The 9,273-nt window shown below is 42.8% G+C and overlaps 1 pseudogene; it reads right to left on the bottom strand.

The window, feature by feature from the left end:
- Positions 1-3,243: 3,243 nt before the first annotated feature.
- On the bottom strand, positions 3,244-3,361 carry LOC126237870 (5S ribosomal RNA; annotated as a pseudogene).
- Between the last annotated feature and the right edge of the window lie 5,912 nt (positions 3,362-9,273).

Below are 9,273 nucleotides of genomic sequence, written 5' to 3'. Positions count from 1 at the left end.
GCTTTGCATAGAATCTAATAGGGATTTTAAACGAATTTAGCTGTTTCTCAACGTCAGTGAGACTAATATCGACATCACTCATCTCTGCACTGATTCCAGAAGTAAACTGGGGTAGTACTTCGGGATGTCCGTCTTTATTGTAACTTATGTCAAACCTGAAAAAAAAACATCATTTTGGATGATCAAATGGTTCAAATGGCTCTGAGCACTATGGGACTTAACTGCTGTGGTCATCAGTCCCCTAGAACTTAGAACTACTTAAACCTAACTAACCTAAGAACATCACATACATCCATGCCCGAGGCAGGATTCGAACCTGCGACCGTAGCGGTCACGCGGTTCCAGACTGAAGCGCCTAGAACCGCACGGCCACACAGGCCGGCCTTTTGGATGATCGACCTAATATTTACAGGTCACACAATTTCAGAATTTGTTTTTAATTTGTACGCGGGCCATTCGAGCTCGTCTTCTGTTTTATGTGTTAAAAAAATATCGGCTTGCGGTAGCGTTCTCGCTTCCCACGCCCGGGTTCCCGGGTTCGATTCCCGGCGGGGTCAGGGATTTTCTCTGCCTCGTGATGGCTGTCCTGAGGTTAGTTAGGTTTAAGTAGTTCTAAGTTCTAGGGGACTGATGACCATAGATGTTGAGTCCCATAGTGCTCAGAGCCATTTTTGAACCAAAAATATCGGCACCATATAAAAGATTGTTTACAACTGTATCCTTACTTGCTTTTGTGTCAGAATTTACCTCTGTCTTGTATTTTTTTCCAAATACTGTCAGTCTTGATATTAAAACGAGTGAATGGTTTACTGCACCCTTGTCCTAGTCTGTGTGCTGCTCTTAGTTTACTACCCTTATTCCTATGATGATAGCAGTCATTAGTCCTAAATTTTGTTTTGAAAATTCGAATGAGATGATGGTAGTATCCTTCGGCACTCAGTAAGTTCCACATTTTAGTTCTGTTCAGTCTTTCAAAAACTTGTAAACACTATAAATCTACCGTGTGTAACATCATTCTCGACTCTTATCTTTCTTTAACATTGTGCACTGTAGCCAGGAAAAAAAAGATGCAGTTTATTATGGGCTAATCTTATGAAATGAGGAATGTCTGTTGGTGTTGCGCCCCCCCCCCCCCCCACACACACACACACACGCCGCTGAAGATGGTAGCAGTCTAAATCATTTAATAACATGAAACTGTTTCTCAGGGTGATGAAACATGTAAGACAATCATCGCAAAGGAATAAAGAGAATTCCACTGCAAACACAGGGTAAAGAGACATCAGATGCACTCACGTTAAATTTTCAAAACAATTACGTATTAATGTTATATGCTGCGATAAGTAAACAACAGCGGAATGTAAACAGTAATCACCAGCAACTAGTAACTGCGAGTGATCTCGTAACACTGTTCTCATCTTCATAAACGGCATTCTTGTAATGTATGACGTATTTCATGCAACAAAACTGTGTTGAAACACAGTGAGCTAATGTTATGAGCCTAAGTATAAAGCCCCTCAAAAAAGAGAAACACTGTATTAATGGCGAAATGCAGGGTAATATTCTGTATTCAGGGAGTTCGTAGTCGACAATGACTTGCACCAGGCGAGCGGTCTACCTGACGGGAGGCCCTAGCCACACGACATTTCACCAAAGCTTGCTACTCAGAACTTAGTACGTAAATGCATGGTGGATGAGAGCACTCATCTGCTGTCGTTAGGGGGCTTCCAACATCACTCGGAACTGCATTGGCGAAATTCTGGACTAATTAAAACGTCGTATCGGTATTTACGCGCTATTTACGACTAGTCCTGCATTATATAACATCCTCATCAGTGACGTACCATGTTATGAATAAATAATTTACGTTTCTGCTGCCACTATGATTTTAATGAATCACGTTTGGAACGCGTACTGATTGCTTTTCGGCATCACAGCGAATAATGATCTACTTCACAGCCGAGAGGGTGAGACGATTTGAGCATATGCCAATTAACGTTTCCCCGCTCATTATTTAATTCAGTCTGTTGGAATTAGTACTTCAGAAGTACTTTCTGTGTTTTGTTTCGTACCTTTCGCCTAATCCCCATATTCCTTTTTCCACCTAAATCTCAATGTAACACTGCGTATCGATTTGCGGTACCTAGAACTATGTCATTCGTTTGAAGAAATAAAACGTTAATGAAATATTTTCTGCTACGTACTTTAAAAAGGAAGAGCTGCAAAAATTAATAAATAATGCATGTACCAAACAAAGTTTCACAGGAAGTATAGGCTCTATCTAACATTTATTGCTTCCTACGACACAAGAACCTGAGAAGTTTGAAATTACGAAGCTTTTTTTACGCCTCATTAATAGTCTAATTTTTTTCTGGAAACGATGAGCGGAACTTCCGACGACCGTCTTAATCAATTTGCGAGGGAAGGAAAGGAATGGAATTCTTTTAGCATTTATTATACGTATCAGGGGAAGTTTCATACCACGAGACACTGGCGTTAATTAGTTCTGATTGTATTTAGTTAGCACTAGCAAAGATATAGCAATGAAGTTTGAAGCTCTCTGGAGATATTTTTTCGTGCACCGTTGAAAATGTAGCAACGCCTTGTCTCAAGGGAAAAAAAACGTAATTGAAGACCATCGTGAAGTTTCTTTACAGATATTTTAAGCGGAAAAAATCGCAGAAAATGAGTTTCTAGAGACGTGCAAAAGATGCTGCTTACTGAGTTCCTTACAGCCATTTTCAAAAGTTTAGTTTTCAGTTATTCGTTTCCTGAACGGGTGAGAGAAACTGCAGTAGCCGCCCTCTCATTAAAAATATACAGCGTTAACGCACAGCTTGGTGGGTTGAGCAATCAGAGAAATGAATATTTGAAGTTGAAATCTTCTGGGTTATTAGGCCGGGTCATGACGGGGCCTAATAACCCAGAAAATTTTAAATTCAGTGACAACGGCCACGAAAGCCTGCAGAATTACATAAATGAATATTTGACACGCAAGGAATCAATTGATACGAAATACTGAACTAAAACTAAACTCCGTCCGAACAGGCTTTGGAAGGCCCATCGGTACCGTCCGGCCGCCGTGTCATCCTCAGCCGACAGGCGTCACGGGATGCGGAAATAGAGGGGCATGTGGTCAGCACACCACTCTCCCGGCCGTATGCCAGTTTACGAGACCGGAGCCGCTACTTCTCAATCAGGTAGCGCCTCAGATTGCCTCGCAAGGGTTGAGGGCACACCGCTTGCCAACAGCGCTCGGCAGACAGGACGGTCACCCATCCAAGAGCTAGCCCAGCCCGACAGCGCTTAACTTCGGTGATCTGACGGGAACCGGGGTTACCACTGCGGCAAGGCCGTTGGCACCGATACGAAACAATTAATTAAAATAGCTTGTACTTGGAGTACAAGTCTGAATCTTATACGCAATAATTGTAAATTGCCAGAACAGCTTATCATCTTAATGAAACAGTCCCCCTAGTTCTACTTTCGTCCCATTAAGTGCGATATCGACGGTACGTTTATTTAAATTGTCAGTAATGATGCATCTAAGGGCAGGAAAGCTTCTTCGAAAGTGTAGGTGCGGTAAGAAAGGCGCATATTTTTGCCGTTAGGCGCATATAAATCTAGACTCCTGACAGCCTTGCAAGTAGGGAACAGCACAGCACTCGGGGTGCCCCACGTCTTCCCAACGGTGTGAGCTGCATCCCTTTGAATTCGGCAAGATGGGAGTCGGAAGTGGTTGCCTCAAGTCACTCTCTTGGTCTCGAATCAGGAGCCAGGTGGTGGAGGACATAGCAGAAAAATGTGAACAACGACGATATAAAGGCTTTAGTGTCTCTTTGTTAAAAGGTCAGTTACGATATCTTCACATGACAGAAATCTCACTCGCTTGTTCGAATCGCGCGTTCAGACGTGTGACATTCAGCTTACAAAAATCACATGGTCGCATGAGCAACGTTTACGCTAAAAGTCTCTAGATGCAGTCTATAGCGCGTTGACGCGTGGTTAAAAAGGTAGACAATGGCTGTGTGCTGTTCAATTGACCGCGCGTTTCCGTCGTCACCAGACGTATTTTGTGTGCGTTTCTGTTACTTCTGTTCGTTGGACTTTGCGAAAAATGTGTGAAACCGAAGGCGGGAATATTGACATCGTACTACTAACTAACGAAGTAGGAAGAAGTCCAGCAGTATGGAATATAGCATGGGAAATGTATAAAAATATAATTTTGAGTCACCAAACTTGAAAAGTTGTGGTTTTCATTTTCTGTGAGGAAAATGATCCAAGGGAAAAGATGGGCAAGAAAAATTTATCTGTAGTAAATTCACTTCTGTCCGTATCATACGGTCTGAATATTTAAATCTACTGTCAATAACAAAATAGTAAATTTAGTCCGAACGTTACCCGCTGATGAAGAGGGTCGTCCATTGTGGATGTAATTTAGAGTTCTGAGATTTCCTTCTAAGTTATCTTAGTGTTTAAATCCATCTTACATTCCAATATAGTTGTGAAGTACTGTAATGGCCTTCAACATGTTTACGCTCCAATTATTACACGCTGTACCAAAACTACATTCACATACCCACGTGATGTACTTAGCCAGTACTTAACTAATAGTTAGTTCATATGTCACGTGCCTTACACTGTAGAGTCTCATTAGATTTCCCATGAGCGCATATACAATATTACACTACTGGTCATTAAAATTGCTACACCAGGAATAAATGCAGATGATAAACGGGTATTCATTGGACAAATATATTATACTGGAACTGACATGTGATTACATTTTCACGCAATTTGGGTGCATAGATACTGAGAAATCAGCACCCAGAACAACCATCTCTGGCCGTAATAACGGCCTTGATATGCCTGGGCATTGAGTCAAACAGCGCTTGGGCGGAGTGTAAAGGTACAGCTGCCCATACAGCTTCAACACGATACCACAATTCATCAAGAATAGTGACTGGCGTATTGTGACCAGACGTTTTCAATTGGGGAGAGATCTGGAGAATGTGCTGGCCAGGGCAGCAGTCCAACATTTTCTGTATCCAGAAAGGCCCGTACAGGCCCTGCAAAATACGGTCGTGCATTATCCTGCTGAAAAGTAGGGTTTCGCAGGGATCGAATGAAGGGTAGAGGCACGGGTCGTAACACATCTGAAATGTAACGTCCACTGTTCAAAGTGCCGTCAATGCGAACAAGAGGTGACCGAGACGTGTAACTAATGGCGCTCCATACCATCACGCCAGTATGAGGATGACGAATACACGCTTCCAATGTGCGTTCACCGCGATGTCTACAAACATGCGACCATCATGACGCTGTAAACAGAACCTGGCTTCATCCGAAAAAATAACGTTTTGCCATTCGTGCACCCAGGTTCGTCGGTGAGTACACCATCGCAGGCGCTCCTGTGATACAGCGTCAAGGGTAAACGCAGCCATGGTCTCCGAGCGGATAGTCCATGCTGCTGCAAACGTCGTCTAACTGTTCGTGCTGATGGTTGTTGTCTTTGAAACGTCCCCATCTGTTGACTCAGGGATCGAGACGTGGCCGCACGATCCGTTACAGCCATGCGAATAAGATGCCTGCCATCTCGACTGCTCGTGATACGAGGCCGTTGGGATCCAGCACGGCGTTCCGTATTGTCCTCCTGAACCCACCGATTCCATATTCTGCTAACAGTCATTGGATCTCGAAAAACGCGAGCAGCAATGTCGCGATACGATAAACCGCAACCGCGATAGGCTACAATCCGACCTTTATTAAAGTCGGAATCGTGATGGTACGCATCTATCCTCCTTACACGAGGCATCACAACAGCGTTTCACCAGGCAACGCCGGTCAACTGCTGTTTGTGTATGAGAAATCGGTTGGAAACTTTCCTCATGTCAGCACGTTGTAGGTGTCGCCACCGGCGCCAACCTTGTGTGAATGCTCTGAAAAGCTAATCATTTGCATATCGCAGCATCTTCTTCCTGTCGGTTAAATTTCGCGTCTGTAGCACGTCATCTTTGTGGTGTAGCAATTTTAATGGTCAGTAGTGTACCTAGGATATCGTAAAGAAATGCCACGACATGGTTTTCTGTTCAACATTTTTGTTTCGGTGTGTCCTAAGATATTCAAGTCAGTTTTTCATACAGAACGGAATCTCTGAAAATTCCGAATTGGCTGTATTTTCCGTATTTGCGAATGTCTACCCAACTAAAGCGACTGTTAGATTCACATAGCACCATAACGTTTGTAAGTGAAGTACAAGGAGAATGTTCTGGGTTTTGCATTTTGACATAAACCATAGATAGCTGCGGCGCAATGATGACGAAACATTGCGTACCTGAAATATTTCAATACGTTGTTCTTCATTTGGTGATATCATTATAAACTCTCTTTATTCAATCCAGATAACTTTACATACTTGACGAATTATCCAGGTGTAGTCGATTTCCCAATTTCATATGAATAGTGTAGCACTTTGACTGAACAACCGCTTGCAAAATATCTGAATCCGAAATAGATTGCCAGGAACTGCAGCGACTAAAACGTTCTGCTGTTCGTCATTTGAACCCTTCGAAATTCAGTCGCTAGTTAGCCTATCTCATCATTACTTTCCCTTTCTACGTACTTCTTTTGCAGTACAAACGTGTACATTTTCATCACACTGTGCGATGTTTTCTGATCATGACGTATAAGAAACGCGCCGGATGAGTTTTTGTAACAAAAATCCGTACCAGACAGATAACTTGTTTTGGAAGTCTCGTACCAATACTGGATTGTTTTTAACGAATACTTGACTCGTTTTATTGACAAAAATTTACAACCGCTTAATTGTTCTTTTGTATTTTATCCTCCGCCACTTTCCATGAGCTCAGTGTGACGTTTTCTCCAGAATCCGCATTTTCACTCCATGTTGCTTGATTACTTGCATCAGAATGTGTCCCTTTAAGCGCTGCAGAACAGCTTTACTTAAAAAGGCGTACAGGCTCTTGCTGCAGGTAACCGCTCTTCTCTAGTTATCACACGTAATAGATGCAGTTGATATGCTACAGAGACGTATGACTGAATCAGCGTCAGAAAATACATTGGAACTGAGGTGGGCCTGGTGTGGATGTGGTCGCTGTGGGCACCAAACTAGATGTCTTACAATTTATCAGCATATTGAAATTGATGAATATCTAAAGGAATGTCTGTTCAATATTTGAAAGTGGCATCATAATTCAGCGATATCGAAATATCAGTGTTAATAGGAAATCGATCACCCACAAACGTATACCACATTGTACTGTGGCGTAGGATTTGGGTGGAGTGGGCGATGTGCATTCGGTGGCTCAGTTTAACAATTAATTTGTTAAGAATAAAATCTTCTTCAGAACAGAACAGTAACAGTAAAACAGAATTTTATCTGCAGTCCAAAATTGTTCTTGAAATCAGGGTTCAAACAAGAGAAAAACAATTAAAGTCTCTTTAACACAATAAAGCAGAATTCAGTGAAACAGAATTAAAATCAACTTTGCCCTACCACACATTATTGGACAACAACAATAATATTTACGACATATGGCCCCTGACCAAAGGCGGGAGATTCAGTAAATATAGCTTGTTCAATTAACCATAGGACACTAAGACATCTATCAGTCCTATCACCCACATAGCGCGCGGCCAAACACTGGTCTACAGCTATTCTCATCACCAACTGGTCACTACGACAAGCTTCTATCAACTGTATACAGCAGTGGTCCCAACAGGTGGTCCGCGGACCCCCAGGTGTCTGCGAGCTATGCCAGAGGGATCCGCAAGATGCTATTAGAATAAAAAAATATATTAAATACATTTCGTATGATAACAGATTTTTTGTTTTAGCCGCTCAATATTTTTCAATAATGAATATTTCAATGTTTTTCCTAAGTACAAAAAATAGATAAATGTATAAAAAGACTCTTCATTAGGTTTTTTAGGTACTTGATACTGTGATATGACAAAGTAGCAATCATGTTCGATGAGGGGGTCCTCGAGAAAATTTTTTGGGAACCCCTGGTATACAGGGCTGTCTACACATATAGCTCAATACCATTTTCCGTATAATAAAACATGTAAATAAACCATGCTTAAGGAACGAACTAATATGATAACGTAATACAACCAAGATCACCTTCTCTCTGTGTAACTAACAAAATCAAGATAGCTCTCACCTTTACAGAAGGGATTTACACACCCAGCCTGCCATGACACAACAATCATAACACGTCGCATTATAACCACGGAATTTCTGTGCATAATATTACTTGTTACCAAATGCACTCATTGCACTGCTTGTACTCTACCCTTACTCTACAGGGTGATTCCATGATGACGTTACAAGCTTTCGTGGATGATAGAGCAGACGCAGATACGAAAATGGTTGGTGTTGGAACTTACGGGAAAATAGTGCAATATGGTAGGTTCCCAAACACGACAATGGGAATCTTACAGTGGGCTCAGCCCGAAACCAGTCGTATCATAAAGTTTGTTAACTCGCCTGAGAGGAAACTTTCTGGGAGATGAAAGCTGTTGGCCGGTTCGACGCAGAGTTTTGCCCTGGCTGAAAGTTTCAAATCAGCCCACACTCCGCTGCAAAGCGAAAATTCATTTGTCACTTTGTAGTGACACGAATGTTTTCATTCCTCTCTACACCGATGGACGTATGATATTCCGACAGTGTCAAGTATTTATAGGCATAGTTTCTAAAACTGTGAATGATGTGAGCGAGGCAACAAACGGTGTAGCGGCAAGGCGTATATTTGGCGACACATGGCTTTTGGGCGCGTATCGAGGGGAGTGTTGTACAATGGCCGCTTCTGAGAGCAAAGCCGCTACGTTCAGACCCTGCTAAGAAGACGCTGACAGTGTCAGTGATAGCCCTCGTGCTAAACCGACCTAACTGGGAAACTTAACAGAGCCGGATTCTTCCGTAGTTCCTGTGAGAGGAGCGTGCCTACAAGACCAGTTCAGTTGGTAACATGGGAGAGGTCGGTGGAGAAGTTTTTCTGAAGCCAACTGCTGAAGAAAGGCCAACGGTTTTTCGTGGTGAAAGCTGCGCTCACTGGCAGGCAGACACTATGAGAGAGGAGACGTATATGCGGCTATCCCACTCAATGATAAACTCCAGTTTCCGACAACGGGTCCATGCGCCAACGAAGACACAGTCGCCGGCCGAAGTGGCCGTGCGGTTCTAGGCGCTGCAGTCTGGAACCGCGAGACCGCTCCGGTCGCAGGTTCGAATCCTGCCTCGGGCATGGA

Source organism: Schistocerca nitens, chromosome 2 (assembly GCF_023898315.1).
Source record: "Schistocerca nitens isolate TAMUIC-IGC-003100 chromosome 2, iqSchNite1.1, whole genome shotgun sequence".
Classification (NCBI taxonomy): domain Eukaryota; kingdom Metazoa; phylum Arthropoda; class Insecta; order Orthoptera; family Acrididae; genus Schistocerca; species Schistocerca nitens.
This window is presented reverse-complemented; position numbering and strand designations above follow the sequence as displayed.